At 39.5% G+C, this 20596-nt stretch overlaps 1 protein-coding gene across 5 annotated transcripts in view; it reads left to right on the forward strand.

The window, feature by feature from the left end:
* Window positions 1-20596, forward strand: part of dlgap4b (discs, large (Drosophila) homolog-associated protein 4b) — a 114126-nt gene that overhangs the window by 64985 nt on the left and 28545 nt on the right. For all 5 annotated transcript variants that reach the window (XM_061042125.1, XM_061042122.1, XM_061042123.1 and 2 more), the window contains exon 3: window positions 12064-12112. The gene's annotated coding sequence lies outside the window, so the exon portion shown is untranslated. The remainder of the gene's footprint in view (window positions 1-12063; window positions 12113-20596) is intronic.

Below are 20596 nucleotides of genomic sequence, written 5' to 3' on the forward strand. Positions count from 1 at the left end.
CGTTATCCTATTCAGGTCAAACGTGCATAAAACTCCAATTCTGACATCTCTTTTCTTGGGGGATTTCAAATTATAATAACCTTGAGGCTGTTAAACTAATTGCATGTCAGTGTGTTACACATCACGCGATGTGAATATATGCAGCTTTTGATTTTAGCTATTTTAAGACTGTGACCTCCCTACATGGAGCCCATTGTTCTCTTAGGCCTCAGTGACACAAGAATGTGTTGTTGTAGGTCACTTTTAATCACTACTATTGGGAAAAGGAAAAGGTAAACAATACTTAGTCTTATCATCCTGTAATGTAGCTGGTGGGCTGCAAGCTTCTTTAAATAGCTCATATACTACTTAAATAAAACCTGCTATTCTCTTTCTATTGTTGCGACTTAGTAAACATAATGCTCTTCTGTCAGTTTGAGGGGTCTTTCTTTATCTTTGAACATCCCTAGGGCTTTTACAGTAGGCCAGCCTGTTCTTGTCCTACTTTCCAGCACGCCTGTCCTCCCTCCTCGTTGTCTGTTAAATGTGACATGCCGGCCTCTTCCTTCCCCGAGCACTCCGAGGTTTCAGACAGCAGAGCCTCTAGACGTGGAGATGGGGGGGGGGGGGGTTGGTTTGAATCAATCCATCTTGTATGCCTCTGTAAAACCCAGTTCCCCTCTCTCGTGCAAGCCTCCCCACTGAGGCTCATACATCTCTTGCTTCTCGTGAATCTGGGCCGTCTGGTAAGGTGCGGCAAGCACATCATTCGTCTCAGTTAGGTTTTTATCCCCCTCAGCCTACTCATTCCCGTACATTTTTCTCTCTTTTCAAATGACTGGTCTGCAATTCACAAAGGGCCAGTTGTCACTATGTTCAAGGCTAACAATATCACAGAGGCAGGGAGTGAAAAAGGTTCCACTTTTGCCGTCTGTTCTGCTCTAAACCCATCCACCCAACATGATGGTAGATTAAGAGTCACTGCCAGGTTGTTGGCAATTTTGTCAGCCATATTCGAGACAGGGGTAATTGCATCAATGGTAATGTTATGGGTCTCAACAGGCTGTAATTGAATGTTACTTATTCAGTTACACGTATATATCTATGCCTCCCACTGGGGCTTGGGAAGTGTCAACTGAGTTTCATCATACAATAAAGTCTGCAGAGTTTAATAATAGTAATGGCAGTTGAATGGCTGCGTCCTGCACGGTTTAATTGAAAAGTTGAGGTGGCATATTGGTCTTTCGTTTCATGGATGAGATTCTATTCACACCTTGTTAACTGCAAATAAGGCTGCAAATAAAACGAAATTGCAAAACATCTCTCCGCAGTGATGCTTTTAATGCAAGGTCCCATCACAACATGTGAATTAATCAGGCTACAAGCAAGCCTCTGTACTCACACGCAGTGTTTGGCCTGATGTGGACACTTGTTAACCCGAGGCTCACTCTCACACATTTTTATTCAGCAACCTTGCTGCGAGGCAGAGCGCTCACGTTTATTTCCAGGCAGCTTCCCTCACATGAGGTTGTTGGTTTCAGAGCTCGGCTGGCAGCTGTAACCTGCTGTACTGTAGACACTGGCAGGGGATGCTCAGAACAGGCCTACAGCAACTGTGACTACCGCACAGACATGCATATACAAATAGAACCACAGGTGCCTTACACTGCCTTTTCACTGTATATATTGGTTGGTCCACCACATTGGTCCCTGAAGGAAAACCACATCTTCAACAGATTTCCTTCATTGTCCTCAGAGGGGATCCCTGACTTTTGCTCTAAAACCAGAATGAGGTCAATGTTTCATGATTGTTGGATACATTTTAGAAAAATTGCCATGACATTTAGTACAGATGCCCATGGTGTCCATGCAAGTGATCCTAGAAGTGTTGTTAACTTTTATTTCTAGTACATGAGGTTTAAATTTGAAATTCCCATTGGCCTCAGCTGTACTCAGCATGCTGATTTTAGTATTCAGCTTAAAGAAACACATTGTTCAGTCTTAGAGAGCCACTAGCAAGGCTTTACACTCTGTAATTCACAGAAGAATTTGAACCACAATATGTGCCTGTTACTGAAATATTAACCTATCACGAAGAGAACATTGTATTGCAAATACTCTTTGTATCTGGAAAAAGTTGTACCCAGTTGTGTTTGCAAGCAAATGTATAGTATGGCACAAAGCTCAACATGCAACTTTTCTGTCAACAAAAAATTGACCCGCTTAAGTTAATTGGCATGTTATTTCTGAATGGGACTTCACCTGGAACCTGTTCTCTCTATTTAGTTCTATTTTCACATATATGAGAGATGTCAAGTGGTCAATTAAACCACAACACCCAGTGTACACAAAGTACTGGCTAATCCCTCATTTCCACATACATACACTGTGTACTTACACAAGTAACAGGTACACAAAATGAGTACAACAACTAATAATAATACAGTCAATACTAGGCTACTACTAATAATAATACAAGCAATAATATAAACCTGAATTCACTTTTTATTTTGAGTGCTTTACAACTCTGAGACTGTAATATGAAAAGCTGCATAATTTCAATAACTGTCGATAAAAAAAGGTGATGCTCCTGTGAAGTTTGTCAAAAACTGAACCTAACCATTCACAGCAATGTAGCTGTAACCTCTACTTACAGGTTAGGTCAGGTACACTGTACTCTAGCTAAGCTCAAATGAGGAGACCAGTGGTATTAACAAGCCTCTTCAGCCAGATTTAAAATGGACATGTTGGTGGCCATGCCAAGAAAAAGCAGAAAACATACCATTTCCAGTGGAGTGGGAAAGAGTTATTTTTTTGTTTTTTTGTTTTTTTACAAACGTAAAGGACGTTCAGCATAGCAATGTTTCAGTCTGCCAAAGAAGCAATGTGGAGCACCTCTACATGGTAATTTTGCACAGGACTCAGCAACGGCCGAAAGCAACACGTAAAAATACAGCTATCTCTGTTTTAAAATTTGAAACATGGATACAGAATAGACATTGTATAAAGTAATGATGTTACTATAAGATGTTCTGATCCAAAATGTTGGCTTTGGTTATTTGATTTCTTGTGCATACACGTGTATCGTCTGTTTTGATACCTTAAGTGAATTTGAACATAAACGATGTAATGCAAGTACCTCTCGTCCACTTTCATTTATAAAGAAGCTCTCAGATGAAAAAAGGTTGGAGACCCCTGTTCTAGAATGTCCATGGGAATGTGTGTTTGTCTGTCTATGGCTGATGATACATGAACAGGTTTTTTATTACTTTCTCTCCCCTTGACTTTTGAACCCTGCAGCCGCTGAGACTGACAGACAGATATTGTCAACCTTAAGTGCCTGCTTCTCTGTCTGCTGTGTGTGTTTGTGTGAAGGTGTGCTTGTTCATGTGGAAGCACATGCCCATAGGATGCTTTTTCATCCACCTGTGTATGTGTGTATATGTTGTGTCTTTCTGTCAGGTGTAGGTATCCATGCAGAAAAAATGCATATGTACAGTAAGCTATGTTGTGTGTGTGTGTGTGTGTGTGTGTGTGTGTGTGTGTGTGTGTGTGTGTGTATATTGGCTGAAGGCTGTGCACCTCTCTCTTGAGCCAGGTCCTGCAGAGCTTGCATGCTGCATTCACAGTTGGTCTGTATTTAAGCAGCAGTCTCCGTTTACACCGTCTGCCGCTCAAGTGTCCATAGCTGACACATATACAGATTATCTGGCTTAAAGCAGGTACATCTGATGCTGGCCTATTATTAATGCTCAGATTAGATTTCTTCTGTGTAACAGGTTGAATGGGACTTAAATTTTGCATAGTATATTGAAAGACAAATATAGTTCATTTTTGTACTCTAACACTGTCCTGTCTTCAGTATCCCAACCTCTAAACAGTGGAACAGATGAATACACATTGATTGCACTCCCAAAGAAAGCTAGAGAACAAAATACCAGGAGCTGTTGTTTCTAATTAGTGATGATCCTGATGGAGTGGTCTCCAAGACTCATTTTGATTGCTAATTGGCTGAAACATTTTAATTGAAAGAAATGAAAAGAACTTCTCTGTCAACAACCATTTTCACAAAGAGGGCTGTCAAAATCAAATCCTCTTGATCTAATTAAAACAGAACGAGAGAAAAACAAAAGTTTGGCTAGTACGGTGTGCAATACTCAAAGTTCAGATAGTGCCACGCTGTCCCAAAAGATTTCTGTAAAGACAACATTGCTTATGAATTCAGTAGTGTCATTAAATGAAGCAGTAAAGTAGAAAATTATTAACTGATGCATCAGTAATTTTTGTGTCCAACATTACAATAAGATTATTGGGAATGATGATTTACAAATAATTTATTATCTGTTTCAACAAAAACTAATTGTACTAGTACTAGTTTTCTTCAGGGCTTTAATGTCAACTGTCATCATAGTGGAACAGGTCAGACTTATGTCAACATACTACCAAAAAAGAATGATGTTATTCACAAACAGCTACTTTTTCATTCAGTCAAGGTACTGAGCATTAGACTAGCTGCTCATGTTATAATTCAGGTCTTCATTTTTCACTTTTCTGCCATTATTATCTAGCCTTTGGTTGGTGATACAACTGCAGCGTATGAACTGGGTCAACAGAGAATTAAATCAGGGGCACCCGTGACATAAGGTTAAAGCAATTACGTCTAATGAAAATCTGTAGAGGATACTGGTCACCTAATTGTAAAATTTTTCGGGAAAAAGGAGATTAAAAAATAATTTTCCTAGAGATTATTTTGTCCAAACGTTCTCAAAATAAGGCGCAGGTGGTCTAGCAGTTAGGTCAAGGCCCTTGTGTGGAGGCTTTATTCCTCCAAGCGAATGGCTCGGGTTCAAGTCCAACCTCCTTTACCGCATGCCATTCCCCACTCTCTCTCCCCGACTTCCTACTCTATCCACCATCCTCTCAATAATAAAAGGCATAGAAAAGCCCACAAAATGGCAAACTTAAAAATGTTCTGAAGAACTTTTTCTCAGATTACATGAAAACCTGAAGTTTATTGCCAGTGACATATTCAACTATTGTGAAAAAAAGAAAGGAAAGACAAATTACTAAAAAAAAAAGTGGCGAGAAAAACTTGCAGTTCAATGTGAGTTAAAGTTAAGAGGAACATTTTTAAATGCATAGCACAGAAATGAACCAAAGATGAATCATTCGACAAGATGTGTAAAAAGCTTGATTTTCGAAATTTAAGTGATAGAGCTTAAGTTATTTATTGGTTTAATATATTTCTTTATTTGTATTTTTTTTGCCTTCAATCAATTATTCTCTTCAACATGAGGCACTTCTGAGGCCTTTCTGTATTTATGAGGCAATTCTGTATTTACTTTCTAAGCGCCCTAAGAAGTCAGGGAGACACCAGAGATTAGTGTTAAGAAAATATCTTAATCATGGTGCCATTGGGGCTTGAGGTTTATTATTGGAAGATTCTGTTGAATGAATGGTGCTGTTCAAGTCAAATTTTGCTGCATTCGTTCGGGTCATGTTCGGGTTGACTTAAGGTCTAATAAAGATTGAAAGAAAAACGGATTGATCCTTGTCTAGCACTGAAACTGTAAACCTCATGGTTTGTTTAGAACTTCTGAAACCAAAGAGCAAACTCATTAAAGCTCTAAAGATGGGAGAGAGCTGAAACTTGGCATCCACTAGAAGAGGTTTTTTTTTTTCTCCTTAATCTTGTGTGTGACTTTTTAGCCCTGAGGATGGGCTGAGCTGGCTGTTTTTTCCAGCACTTTCTCTCCTCTCTCTTTCTCTCTGTACTCCATCCCTTTGCTCAGAGCATGAAGGAAGTTCAAAGAAGGAATATGAAAACAGGCAGTAGTTCTCAGACACTTTCTGATCTGCTGCAGAGCAGAGGAGTTCTGTGCTCCAGGGCTATTAAATCAAACTATTTAACTTTCCCGAAGTAAAAGAGAAACAATAAATTACATTTTAAAAAATAAAGTTTCTTCAAGCTTTTTCCCTGATTTCAAATCCTACAATCTAATAGGTTTTGTCAGAGTGTAACTAATGTGAAGATGTTTACCCGTAGAACTTGATTAAATATGGTAATGCATGTACAGATGGAAAAATGAGCAATGCGAGTCAGGCCCTAGTTTAGTTGGGGAGGAGCGCCAGAGGGAGGTAAGATGCCAACAGGTGGGATGTTCATTCAAATGAGGCAGCACCAAGAGAGGTGGAGAATATTTAAGTCAAATTTGGTTCTTGGACTTTTCACTAAGAATAAACATCTAAAAAATGTCAACGTCACCACCCCCTCCCATTGGCTCGAGATGAATTCTCCGGAGAATATCCTGCTGCGTTTTCACATCAGCTCACTCGGACTTGCTATGGAAAAAATACTAGGGGTCTGTGCAGGAGAAACTCTGGGTGAAGTCAGAGTGAAAAATGTGGCTGTTTGCGTTCAAATATACGGCTCCTCCTGGAAATATCAGGAGTTTTATGCAAGTGTGAAAGCCCTAAATAATACATCAAAATTTGGCAAAAAACGTCCACTTATACTCATGGGTGAACTGAATAGATTGTGGTAGTGAAACAAACATTTTGAATTCAACAGAAAAATGTATTTTCTCTTTGTACTCCAGACTGTATCATTCAGAATATCATGGAAGCATCGAAGAAGAGAGAGACAATGAAATAAAACATTAGCAATGCAGCATCTGTTGACTAAGATTTACTGATCACTAGAGTCAGGGACAACATATTGTGGATAGACATCAGCTGCATGCTAAATTAAATATTGTGACAATCTGTTCATCTGCTTTTTCTAAAATAACACAACAAAACAGGGTGGTGTTTTTTGTTTTTTTACAGCTCCTCAGTTTACTTCAAGCTGATTGCACCAAAGCGAGTTATATTTCAAACAGAACAAAGGAAGGCTGAGGGATTTCTATTTTATTTGAATAAACACATATGTTGTAGCCTTATGGCATGTTGTCATAACCAGTCACACGTATATCTCTCACATGCACACACTCATTACTTGCGTTATTGCTAGTGACCAGTTAATCCAGTCGCCACATTGGCTTCCAGCTACCGAGTCATTAGTATCATTTTAACATGCAGAGATTTTTTGGAATGAGCGGGTGACTCCATCCTAAAGCGATGTCACACTGCCTCACTTGTGGGATTCATCTTCAGTCACACTCAAGTCGTCTCCCATCTGCTCACTGAATACTACAAACTGTGTCAGAAGGAGGACTTCTAATCCTCTTCCTTATGAAATGGCCAAACACATTTCTAAAGGACTCTTGTGTTTGTTGGCCTCTTTCACCAAGCTTTTCCTCTCCGGCTCGATACACTTTCTGCTTGGTTTCTGTAGCAGAGCCTTTGAATAATCAATGTTTGCCTGATAATGCACCTGCACATGGTGACCTTCAGGTCCTGGGGTAAATTGGATTTCATGGTTGAGAAGTGACGACAGGGGATTGTTTGATTGAGAGCTGATTGCTTCCACAAGTTTAAACTCTCATCCCTTTTTCTAATTAGTCCTGAAGAGAGAGGTGGTAATACAATGAGGTTTTTTTCCCCATGTGTTTATTTATTTATTCCTTTATTTTAATTACTTACTTTAAGTTTAAGGTGATAAACACCATCACACATTCAAACAGAGCACACACAGTCTGTTAACGGGCATATTTTGTAAACAAACTATGTGTCTGTGTTCTACTTTTTTATTCTGAAGTGACAAAAACTTGGCACTAAACTTTGTCAACTTTGATAGTTGGAACTAGAATAACTAGTCCATCAAGTCAATTATTAATATTTGTATTAATTCGGACCCGTGATGCCGGTCAAATGTTGTGTTAAAGCTATCATCCAGCAGCTTCAGTTTATGACTACTGCCATACTCCCACAGTGTCCTACTACCTGGATGTAAACAAGCACAGTGAACAGATGGCATCTCGTAGCATGGAGAGGTTCAGCAGTATTTTGATCTCAGAAAATGGAGATTAAGTTGTAAACTATAGGCTGTGTTTGCGGTCAAGTCATAGCATTTGACCGGCATTTCAAGCCTGCCTTGAATAATTAGTTTATCTGACTAAAATTGCGCTTTTCAACTAGCGATGATGCACTTCTGAAAAGGATTGAGTTATTTTCAGGACCAACTCAAAATGTACTTCATACACATAATTCATTAGTTCTTACCCATACATTTAGACCCATTTCCTGCTTTCCCTCTCACTTTACATTCCAAAGAAACTAGGGTTTCTGAATTTCTAATGACAGAGTGAGTATTTCTGAGTAACAGAGAGAAAGTTAAGTATTCATACAGTCAGTGTATTTTTATCATAAACAACAATATGAAAGTGGAGATTCCCATCATCATGTGCCTAAATCTTTATAAAAAGAATGTTATGTCAAATTTATATTATCCTGAAATTATAATACATTTTTTAATTTATAAAGCAGGATTGTCCTGTCCAACATCTGCTGTCGCAAAAAGTAATCCTCTCCCATCAATGCCCTCAATCTAGCTTCAAAATCTAAAACATTGTGTCTAATTTAATTGTTTTTGCTCAATTGAGGCCAATTTCCATCAGTGAGAGAGGTTTTCCACAGCCACTAAACATGATTTTATAATCTATTCCCGAAAATGAAGAGCCCAATCAGCAGCTCCCTCTGGCCTGATGTTTCAATCTGTTTCCCAATCTCACTTCTAATTTATCTTACTCTAACCCAGCAAACCTGCTGCAGTGTAGTGCAATTTGACATTTGTCCTTCTGCAGTGGGCAATGAAGTAGGAGAAGAGTGTTTTGGCATCGATTTACATTTCAATCCCACAAACTCCTTATAGCACCCTCTGTTTTTCTTTTCCATGAGTTAATCTGGGGGTTTTCAACAAGCTTAAAATGTGGTGAGTTTCTTTAGTGCAACAGAGTGTGAGTAATCCTCCAGTCTTCCTAATGTAGTTTTAGCTCTCAATGACAAAAGTGAGGTAGAACAAGCCAAGACCATTGTCATTCACTAATCCACCAGATGTGTTTGCAGTGATTTGGTGTATTCCTTCATTTAAATTCTTCATGTATTATTTATGTAATCCATATTGATAATATGAACTGACAGGTGATGACAGTACATTGTGTTCTTGTCATTTTCTTATCGTGTCATCTTTTAATTTTTCACATTAAAATGCAAAGGTCTCTTTTGCCTATTTTTTTATTTCTTAAATATGTCTACAGACATGAGGACTTATTTATTAGTTACTGTGTTTCTGCACTATTTTATCCCTTCATACTTTCTGTATCTGCATAAAAGCTGCATATATACTTCATATCAGGGATGCAACAATTCTCAATATAACATTGAACTGTCCGGTACGGCATCTACGGTTCAATACCAGCTTGTGAATTGCAATAAATTTGGTTTTGCATAAAACATTGTATTTTTCTGTGAATTGGCTCTGTTTGTGTGTGCCTGTGAGTCCACATGCTGGGATGAGGAAACTCCTCCCCACGCATTAATATCTAATCACTATGCGCTAATGTTGACAACACTGGCGTCAGATTTCACAAATGACTTGGAGAGCAGTGAGGAGAGTCAGGAACATGAGAAAGAACCGTCGTCTTTAAAATCAGTGGTGTGGGGACCAGGGTTTATATGAGCCGTTAGACCATTTTTCTTTTTCTTTTATCTTTATTAGATCACAAAGTCCCCTTGCCTGTTTTTTTCATGATGACAGAAAATTGAGCTGTTGCATGTTGTGATTAATTTATCTTCTTAAGCCTTGAACCTTGCTGCGCATTCCGCACTCATCAAAATTAAACCGTGATTTGCCAGAACGAACATTTATTTTCAAAGGCCATAACACTTTTGAGGTGTTTTTTGACTGAAAAATCAAAGTTAACCGAAGTGTGGAAAGCGTTTTTTCAGTGTGGAGTGCTCCGTCAAAGTATCTCTGAATGGTCTGCAGCCAAGAAAATGGGACCTCCATCTGTAAAGCCTGCTGCATGGCAGCTGGTTGGTTAATGTTATTAAGGCTAACCAGACAGGTTAACCGTTTCCAGCTATCGCTCTCTGTTTTTAGGGTCTTTCCTGCATTTTTATTTGCAAATTGCTAGGCCAGTTCATATTTGGTTTTGATTTTTTGATAACAGAAGTACACAAACTGATAAGCTACCTTGCAACTCTGAACGTCTGCCTTAAGCATCCAACTGACTGTATCTGTAACTGAAGCGGCATTGCATGCATGATTAGAGGCAGGTGACACACAGATTCACTGCATGGTGTCCGTTCACTGCAGTGGGCTCAGTTGAAGGACTGCACTTCTAATGCGGTTAGCAGATTTTTCTTATAAATTAGTCATTGAAATAAGAAAATGGTAATGGTCTATCTTTGCATCAACCAAAACATGTTTCTGGCTTGACAGTCCTCTTGACTTGCACATGCGCAAATGTATTGGTTATTGTATATGGTTAAAAACACATGGTGCAGCCCTAGCACTACATATTTATAACCTAATGTACCTGCTCATTCTGAAAATATTATCGGCCACTCATTGAAATACATGAAATAACTTATCCTGCCTCAGTCCTTTCTTTCAGGGAGGGGTTAAGGATAGATGACTGATTTAAAAATGTTTGGAGAGTTGGCACCTCTTTGTCTTTTTACAGATTACAATTTCTCTTTGACCCTGAAAACATTAGACAAGCAATTGTTGTTTCCTCAACTTAACCAAACCTTAAATAAAGAATTTAACAAAAATTAAAAAATGTTATTTTTGTGAAGGTTACTTGCAGCAGTTTAATAAGGTACTGACGGTAGCCCAGACTGAATATGCTCCTAATTTTTAGTTGGCAGTCAGAGAGAATCAACTTAGGTTTTAGTCTGCAGAGAGTGAAAGTTGTGTTGAAAATTAAATTCAGGTTCTATGTGTAGAGTTATTATAAACGTACATTTCCTCATAGATAAGTGACATTTAAAAGCAGGAACACAGGTTCTTGTGTCGCCTGAGTTCATAAATACTCCTGTTGTTTGTGTGCCATCCACTCTCCTCATTATCTTTGCATGTTTGCAATCAACAAAGTCTACAAACAGTAAGATGACCCAAGCATCAAAGAGAATTAACAACACTTTTCATGCTGTGAGTCAAATATTTGCAAGAGAATAAAACAGCAGCATAAAACAGTGAACAGAGCAGCATTTGAATATTACATCAAGGATATATCTTTCCACAGCACTGTATATTTGAGTGACTGTGGGACTCATGAACAAAAGCACACTCTTTTTTTCCAATGAAAAGATGAATACAAAATTCAAACATCGGAGTGGGATTCTGTTTGATACATGACAATATAGACAAGTCATCATCCCACAGAGTTTAGATGGCAGATGTCAAACTATCAGCCTTTATAGTTGGTTTCGAGTAGCATGATCTCCTTCTCTGATGGTGAAGTGTTTGTAGTGTGTTTGACAAGGTTGCATTTCACTCTAGACACAGAGATGAAAAAACTGAATAGACTCAAAAAAAAACTCACGAACAAGTAAATCATTAAGACATCCAAAGGCACAGCAATGCACACACACACACACAACCTTGTGTCCGAGCACAAGTCAAACTCTCCCATGAGGACTCTGTAGTGTTATCACACCAGACAAATGGAGAGTGCACGACTGTTTTGAGGTGAAAAGAGCCCTGATCCAACACTGTCATAGCCTCTGTAGCGCTGCAGAAGTTATAAAAGTGACTGGAATATGGATGAGTTGGAGCCTACCGCGATTGAAATGTCTGTGCCTTTGTACTACCCTACGAGGTGTGGGAGAAGAGGGGGAGAGAGAGAGAGAGAGAGAAAGTAGGGCAGAGAAGAGTAAAGTAGACAACAAGGTGGAGCTGATACTTTGCTGGCCTGAGCGTGAACACCAGTTGCCCTCGAGCACTGGTTCTCAATCAGATTATTTTAACCCCATTCGCAATGCTGCATGGCAAAGCCTTATCCTCAGTTCTGTGTGTGTGTATCTGTTGCAAAATATTCTCCGTTTTCGCTTGTCGGCTAAAAAGGAAAGCATGACAAACTTCTATGGGTTCACAACACGTAAATAGTAACACTGGTTTCATCAATTCTCTTTCAGGTAACATCCACCTACTCAGATCCAGGATTCTGCGAAATGAGCTGCCAATGTAAGTCCCTTGCCTGACCTCAGCACTCAAGTGGTAATGTTGCTTTTAAATTAATTAAACTGACACAAAGTTCTAATAGAGTACAAAAAAAACTGCACCCTAACCTTTAACTTCCCCCTCCTAGCTAACCAGCGGGGACAGGACTCACCTCTGAATTCATTTATTAGCAGCTAATTGCTATTCCCTGCAAACACACACTGATGGAACTTCAAAAGGATGACTCACTGCAGGACACGCTAGTGAAATTCAGATTTCAAACGCAACCCTTCCTCCAGAGCTACACCACAGAGTTGACACTTCTAGTTTTAGTTTGTCATCCCCAGTACAATGAAGGTTTAAGGTGCTATCAATAATGGATGAGGATGTGAGACTTTTCAGCAAGTTTACAGAAGCCCCAGTGCTTCAGGACTGGCCAGCTCTACACCTGGAAACTGATTTTGTAGCCTTTAGGCAGTTCTGAAGGGAGCAAAGTCAATCACTGCTGCTTACAGCAAAGATAAGAAGCTCAAGCTTTAAGGGAATCACAGCAGATTGTATAATAAATCAGGGATATTTATGAAGAAGTGTTTTATATACCGGGAGATATATGCCATTGTCCTTTATTTCTCTACACACGTTGTGTCCTTGTAAGTTCTCTCAAAATATTCACACCCACACTTCCAACATGTATAGCACATTTTCACATGCACATTGAGACATGCGTTTGCAAACACATCGAGCCCCTGGCATTTACATGCTCAGGCACATTTACACCTTAGCAGATGTGCACATGTGCACACATATCACCAGTATTTATGCACAAACAAGGGTTCTGCCAGGCGTGCTGCTGTATTTCGGAGATAACATAAAAGCTCCAATCACAGCACTCCTCTCCATCCTTCCCATAAGGCCCCTGATGGGACTCTCCCTAGGGTTGGAGGATAAGAGGGTATAGCAGACAGCACACAATAGGCCATGTTAGAGGTTTTAGAATTGGATCTGGAGGTTGCATTTGACACCATATTTTGTACAGTAATCGTGCACAAAAGGTGAACCGGCGTTTGATAACAAATCACATCACACCACTTGCTCTTTAGCGGATTAATTCATGCTCTCTTTCTCAGGTCAAAGTAAGACATGCAGCCTTTGCCAAGGTATAATCAGATCAAAGATAACTTTGCAGAGGAAAGACAGAAAGTACGGCAACAAGCACAATATTGAAAGACTATGTTCAAAGCTGGGTTCACTCTGTGAATGAGAATGTATAGGGAGCAGAGTGAGGCTCCAAAGGACGGCTGTGATTGATGCTTTACTCTATCCTGGCTGTCTGCACACAAAGAGAGGGAGACTGTGGCAATTTCCTTCAATCACAGTGCAGAACTTCTTGTGTCTCTCCCCTCCTCTCTTGTCTCTTTCTTGTACTACACATGCATTATTAAGTGCTCACCCTCTCTGTGATCATCCTTTCTAATTAAAAGCCTCTTTTAAGTCTGTGAAAAGTGCTTTTCCCACACGTTGAATTTAAACTGGGTTATTTATTTAAACAGAAAATATATTTAAGATGTGAATAGAGCCACACATTTTTCTTTGACTTTGTTTTTTATGATGCCTGAAAAGCAAAGCTGAATGGTTGGTTATCCCTGAGATTAGATGTGGTGCTGCTACCTCTAAAAACGTCATATTTTTACATTAGTCACAGCAGAGAAAACATTTGTTATGTAGTATGATACTTAAATGACTTGCATGCACCTAGCATGCTCACACTGTGAAAAGAACATGGAAGGAATTAATTAATGTAATTTGCTGTTACTATGACAGGTCAACACACTCCCTGACTCAGAAATCCTATCAGCAAAGATCCACGGTACCTGCTTCAGCACAGTTTAACCGGGTAATGAGTCTCAGTGGTGAAACTCAAACCAAAGCGGGAAGGAAACCTCATGGGGACAGGTTGATGAAGCAGACTGTTAATGTAGAAAAATAGCCTCTGATTTATAATTTGACAACAGCAGAGCAAAACCCCGGTATAACACTGAGTAATGCTCTCACATACCTTAATACAATGTCAAATTTGGTTGTAAATCCAAATTATGTTTTTTTAAGTTAAATCCATGGACTGTAAATATTAATGGATAAAGCCTGAGTGACATCAGCAATCTGTTACAGCAGGGGGCTCCGGAGGCTCATCGGCAGCAGCCGCCATGCTGGAAATCCTGTCTCTGACTAACTTTCAGTCAACCTAACAACAGGCTGAGAGCGGAAGCTGAGGCGGGCTTTAAGCCTCTTGACAAACCGTTACACTGTGCCCACCTGTCAGTTATGTCAGCTACGCGCATATGGATAACACATATCATTTTCAAAATCAAAACAGAGCTTCTTTTTTTTTTTTTTTTTAAATCACCCCCGTACAGTGTGTGCCAGTGATGACAATAACTAATAAGACCTACTTCGATTTCTGTACCAGGCTGTAAACATGTTAATTTCTGCTGTCATGTGTATGTGACTTCCGGTGTTCCTGTAGCCAGCCTCAAGCGGACACTCAACAAACTGCAGGATTTTGCACTTCAGCATTGGCTTAATTTTTCAAGACCAAAGGTTGCTGTTTGGCTAAATCTCAGCCCTGAGCAATTGGTTGTTGTTTTTTTACAACAGGGGAACTACGGGTTTATAGTTTGAGAAAGCATAGAGGCTGTATTGTGTTATACAGAAAAATTATGGTCTTGAGATAGCATGTGTTATGAATTGGCGCTATAAAGATTGATTGATTGATTAAAGATTGACTGATAGGAAGTTATATGTGACAGTTCTGTATGTTTGTTTCTTTAAGACATTGAGCAGTCATATTTCAATGAATATTTTGAGAGCGGTTCCATTGGGAATGCGGCCTTTCATCATAGGGATGCTGTCATTTTTATCATCCCTCTGGAGTCATATTTCTTTCTTACATATAGTATACCTAGAAACGTGGCTTGACATTATAGCTGGCCCGCTAGCCAAGACCATAGACTGTAAAGATAAATGGACAAAACCTGAGTGATGTCAACCATCTGTTACTACAGGCGGGATTGGAGTCCCATCAATGGCGGTCGCCATGCTGTAAGTGCTTTCTCAAGCCAATTCAATTTTTTTAACCAGGCTGTAAAACATGTTCATTTCTGCTGTAAAAACTGGCTTTTTTGAAAGGGTGTGTGTGACTTTCGGTAGCTGTCGTATTTTTTTTCTTAAATAATGATTTTGTGTTTAATTTACCTGCAGACATGCCAGCTACCCAGTTGATTTCCTGCGGGAAACACTGCTCAGTGAATTAGAAAAGGTATTAAATAAATGACTTTACATCAGATCAGTTCATTTTCTACATTTTGAAAGTCTTGACTGTTATTCTACCAAATAAAAAGTAATGTTCCTGGGCCAGTGTTTACAATGGTGGCCCAGTGATCTTAAACGTAATGTCAACCCCTGCTAGAAATACTGTATATCCCAGTAGGTTATTTCCTAAAGCATGACTATTTAAATTTGGCTTTGTGCTGCTGGATTTTGGACAGATGGATTATCTTAAGAAATACCATTATGTGGCTTTAGCTACATGCCAAGGGACTAAAATTTCATAGTCAAGAAATGTACTCAATGTTTAAAATAAATGTCTTAATGGAGCTAAAATGAGGTTTGAGCTTTATATCCTATCCTTTTTGTAGAAGTCACACGCAGCTGCATATTCTGGGAGTAAATGCTCATGTCTCCTAAATGTCAGTGCTGTGTGTAACATAAACCATATATATGCACCGTCTCCGCCAGTCTGACTTTATGACTGTTGTCATGGCAACAGCTCATCCTTTTTGCTATTGACGGGTTGAAAGGTTGACAGACGCCCATTAGGGTATTATTGTGACGTCATTTGGGGATTGTGTGGCAAGAATTCAGGGTTGACCCACTTGGCTTACAGCAGGGACCCCGGTCCACTCGCTCCACATCACATGACCCCCTCACATCATGACAGGAAGTGACTTTTCACCTTTTTTCCATTTCACAGCAGGAAATATCACTGCTGTTTGCTGCTTCCTCTGTGTGGGGGGGGGGGGGCAAGTCTGTGTAGATGTGTTAGGCCGAACCATGGCTATTGTGTGTCTGGCCAAGGGCATTTTATAGTGGGTGAGGTTTAAGGCTTATCCTGGCGGGATTTATAGTCCTGCTGCGGTTGATCATAACTGGCTGTGGGTGACTGCTCATAGCTCACACACATGTAATGAAGCAACTCTCAGACGCCACAGGACATCACTGAGCTGAAGCTTAGGCATAAGGTTCGAGAGCTTTCATTAATGCTTTCAGATCTTACAAAAGTTTGCTCATGGAATAACATCTCAAACCCCTTTTTAACCTTGTTTTTATTTACTTCATCAGCGTTGTGTTGTGTAAAAACATTAAAGACTAGCTTGTTACTGAACTATAGTTCAAATATGAATATTCAGTTTTGTTCTATATGATCTTGACAAAGTGTAAAATGACACAGAGCCTGCTTTAATACGATGCGATATCAAAGAACAGATACTATTTAAAGTAGTGTGTTAATCGCCTTCAGTATTATAGATACATTTTTTAGCAGGGTTTTATGTTGAAAGTTTGTGTTTGAATCCATACGAGTGCATTTACACATTCATAAAAAAATAAGCTAGTGTCTGTGTGTGCATGCATGCGAAAACTTCTGTGTCTGTCTGCAGTAGTACTTCGGATTTACCCTGAATCAAGAGATAGAGGACCCAGCTGCAGCCCACAACCTTCTCCCCCTCCCCCTCCTCCTCCTCCTCCCACTCACCTCCAACTGTGTGCAGAACCAAGCGAGAGACTCCAATCTCTGTTTCGTTCCCAAAATATAAAAATGCACTCTGAAATAAAGTAGCACAAGGCCATGTCTGGCCATGATGCTTTCAGCTTGAAATTGGGTTCAGATGGGTTGTATCATGGGGTTAAAGTTTGATCCTGTTGATGCTTTCCTTAGTCTTGCTTCCTGCTGATTTAATTGAAATAAGATTCATATTTGTTACAGACGAAGTAAACAGGATGATTGATTTTAGCGGAAAAAAGTATATTCCCATTGTATAAACTCTTTTCTTTGTTTTAGAGTCAACTCCCCTGCAACTCTGCATTATACAGATGAATGGGTCAGATTTGTATTCAGACTTTTTTTTTAGAACACAGTGCATCCATTTAGAAATCACTTCTACATTGTTTACAGTGCTGATAATATACTCAGTAACACCATTAAGTCAAAATGCTTTTACACAAACATACAGAACATAATTGTTGAGCTCTGCTATCACAGCAAAGGCCCGGCTGCAAGTGGCATTTCAATTATTCATATTTTCTCAATTCACGATGGAATATGAAGACTGATGTGGAGACACTATCCTAGAGCTGCAACCAACACCTGTTGAAAAGTTTCTCAAATACTGTATTAGTATTGTTTTTTGAATATCATTTATGTTTAAATATGTGAAGATCTGTGGTCAGTTTGAATTGAAAATCAGCTAGCTATTTTGCTTGCAAACTTATTACGTATTATAGAAACATGACCTTTAATAACCTCTTTAGGGCTGAAACAGTTCCTCAAATCAATCGCGTACCTCACAAAGGTACGTAGGCTTATTTATGTGCCTGCGTAAAATTGCCATTGTTTAATTTCAGTAGCGTCTCTGTCCTGATCAATGTCTCTCCTCTGCTCTCCTGTTACTACTGAGGGCGAGATTTGTCTTTGACACAATCACTCTGACTGACACATCTCCTTTATGGTTTGTCTCAGACGCACCACAAGGATACGAATTTTGGCTGAGCCTGAAGAACAACACTTTCCTTTCTTTATTCCATATTCTATTGGCTTTTTTAAAGATATTTCTCTGAAATATTTATGATACTGAGACAGCTTTTATTCCCCTGCTGACTTTTAATATTTTAATTGACACACACAATACGATATGGGTGATCAGAGAAGAACTTCCAGCACTATCTTCCACTTTTTCTGTGGGATTATTCAGTCTCAATAGGACATGTTTTTATATGAAATCCGACAGTGACTCTCAGCAGAAGCAGTATCAGTCACTGTAGAAGCGATCGATAAAGGAAAGTTTGTAATCCTTGAGAAGTTTTCTGTCTTTAACCTGATTAAAGTTGAGTCCCTGTCCCCCTGTTGTTGCCCCCTCTGTCCATCAACAGAGCCCTGTCTCCTTCTGCTTCTGGACAAATTAACAGTTAAGTTCAACAAGCAGGGCCAAATCAAGACTTTTTTTTGACTGGGGTGGACAAGTCCTGACTTAAGCAAGGTTGATGTGAAGTTGTGCATACACTAAAAAGTGTATCTTTTATATACCCTTTTTAAAACATTTTTAAAACTTTTTTAAAAATTACAGGAATAAAATGTTTTTGTTTTGTTGAACTACAATGAGTTCCCTGCTCGTGCTATTTTGATTTGATTGCATTGAGGAGGATTAGCAGGTGAGCAGGTGAAGGGCATCCCTTTGACATCAGTAAATCATTTACATTAGTCAGTCTAATGAACTTAAAGTATTTATATAGGGCTAGTAATAAGAAAAGATAAGACAAACCTCCCGAAGTCCCACAATATGGGAATGTGGATTGTGACCGCCGTAAATGCATAAATACAGCAAAAGTTGAGCAAAAAGGAAAACTAAGTTAATAGTTCATTTAAGAGACCTGTCTTATTTTCTCTAGGGCAAATTACTATTGCTTGAATTAAAAAAAAGATATTTAACGGAGACAAACCTACAATATCTCTGATCAGATTACTCGAATAATCGCTAGAATAATCAATGGATTCCTCGATTACTAAAAGAACCAGTTAGTGCAGCCCTAGACATCGTGTCTCTACACTTTTTCCCCTCTGGGCAGATTAGAGGTCAGGAACAGCAAATAAAACGTGTACTTAAAAAAACAGTGCTCTAAAGTCCTTAGAGAATCCTCAGAGAACAGAGATCCCTTGAAGTCTCAAACCACTGCTAATATTTTACAATAACCAGGACTGCAAATTCATAACTCAAAGCAAAGAAGAGCAGCTTTTTATGAAAAATACTCTCGGGATCTCCAGATGAAAATTCAAATGCAGATGATCCCAAATTTATTCACTGTGATGACGCTTTCATCATCCTGAAAAAAATAAAACTGCACCCTAACCTTAAACGTTTGACATTAAGACGCGGAAATACTTTTGAGGACGTGGAAAGTTCCATGGCCATCATCAGCAATGTGAAGTGGTTTCTGCTGTCTTTTTGCCCACTCCCTTTCTGGCTCAGTCTTCAGAGATGGGCTAAAATGAGTGGGTCATCTATCACAACAGAGGGGAGAGTGTTAAATTTATAGCTGTGAAAATAGGCCAGAGCACAGCACTGATGGAATGGAGTGTAATTAGGACAAGGTTAGCCAGCTACACACACACACACACACACACACACACACACACACACACACACACACACACACACAGACACACACACACACACACACACACACACACACACACACACACACACACACACACACACACACACGAAGGCATGCACACATACGAGCAATTTATTATTAATTACGTGACACAAATGCAAAAGAGTGTTTCTGTGTGTCTTCTCACAGCCACTCAGATTTATTAAGTAACTTCTCACTTGAACAGGCCTTGCTACTTCAAACAAAACTAAGAAAACTTTCAAACATTTGTTGTTTTGCACACACATATGCCTCACATAAACACACTCATCCTTCACACCTGAAGAAATGCACTGCTGATACACATTTCCCTTCTCCAGCAGCTCTCTTTGACTTAACACTTGGCTTGTTTCTTTTCTAAGACTCAACTCTCATGACTCTCACCCTCTCTCGTTCATCCTCCTCTATGCTGTGTTTCCGTCACTCATCCCTTACCTGCCCTTTATATTTCTTTACATTCTCCCCAGTGCACAATTTACAACACATTTACTCATTTTCACACCCTCTCATTCCCTTCAGATTGCTTTCATTTCCGCTGCAGTCGATACCCACACCTTTCTCCTTGCTGCATTTTCCTCACTTCTGTCTGTCCTCCCGCAAGCAATCGCCTTCCTTGTCAAATGCAACACACTGCAACAACACACACCTCCACACAGAGATGCACCCTGATTTCAGGGGCAGAGCTGCAAGCTTATGGAGCAGATGGGCTTTGCTGACTGACTGCCTCTCTGTCTCTGTACTGTGTTGCTCAGATGAGAGGATGATGTCCTTTGCACAGTCTCTCCTCTTAATCTGGCCGCCCACAGACTCGCCAATCTAGAAACTGGCATCTGATCGAAAAATCTGGCAACTCAAGGGCTACAACACAGACAACCCAGAGACATGCTGTTACAGAATCCAGCAATCAGTTGGACTATCTAATGGATTGCAAAAGCTTAGGTGTGTGAATGAAAATATTGGGAATAGAATTTCTCACTTTGTTCTGGCCAGGAAATAATATGTGAGTTTAGTCAATATTTTTGG

Source organism: Labrus mixtus, chromosome 7 (genome assembly GCF_963584025.1).
Source record: "Labrus mixtus chromosome 7, fLabMix1.1, whole genome shotgun sequence".
NCBI lineage: Eukaryota > Metazoa > Chordata > Actinopteri > Labriformes > Labridae > Labrus > Labrus mixtus.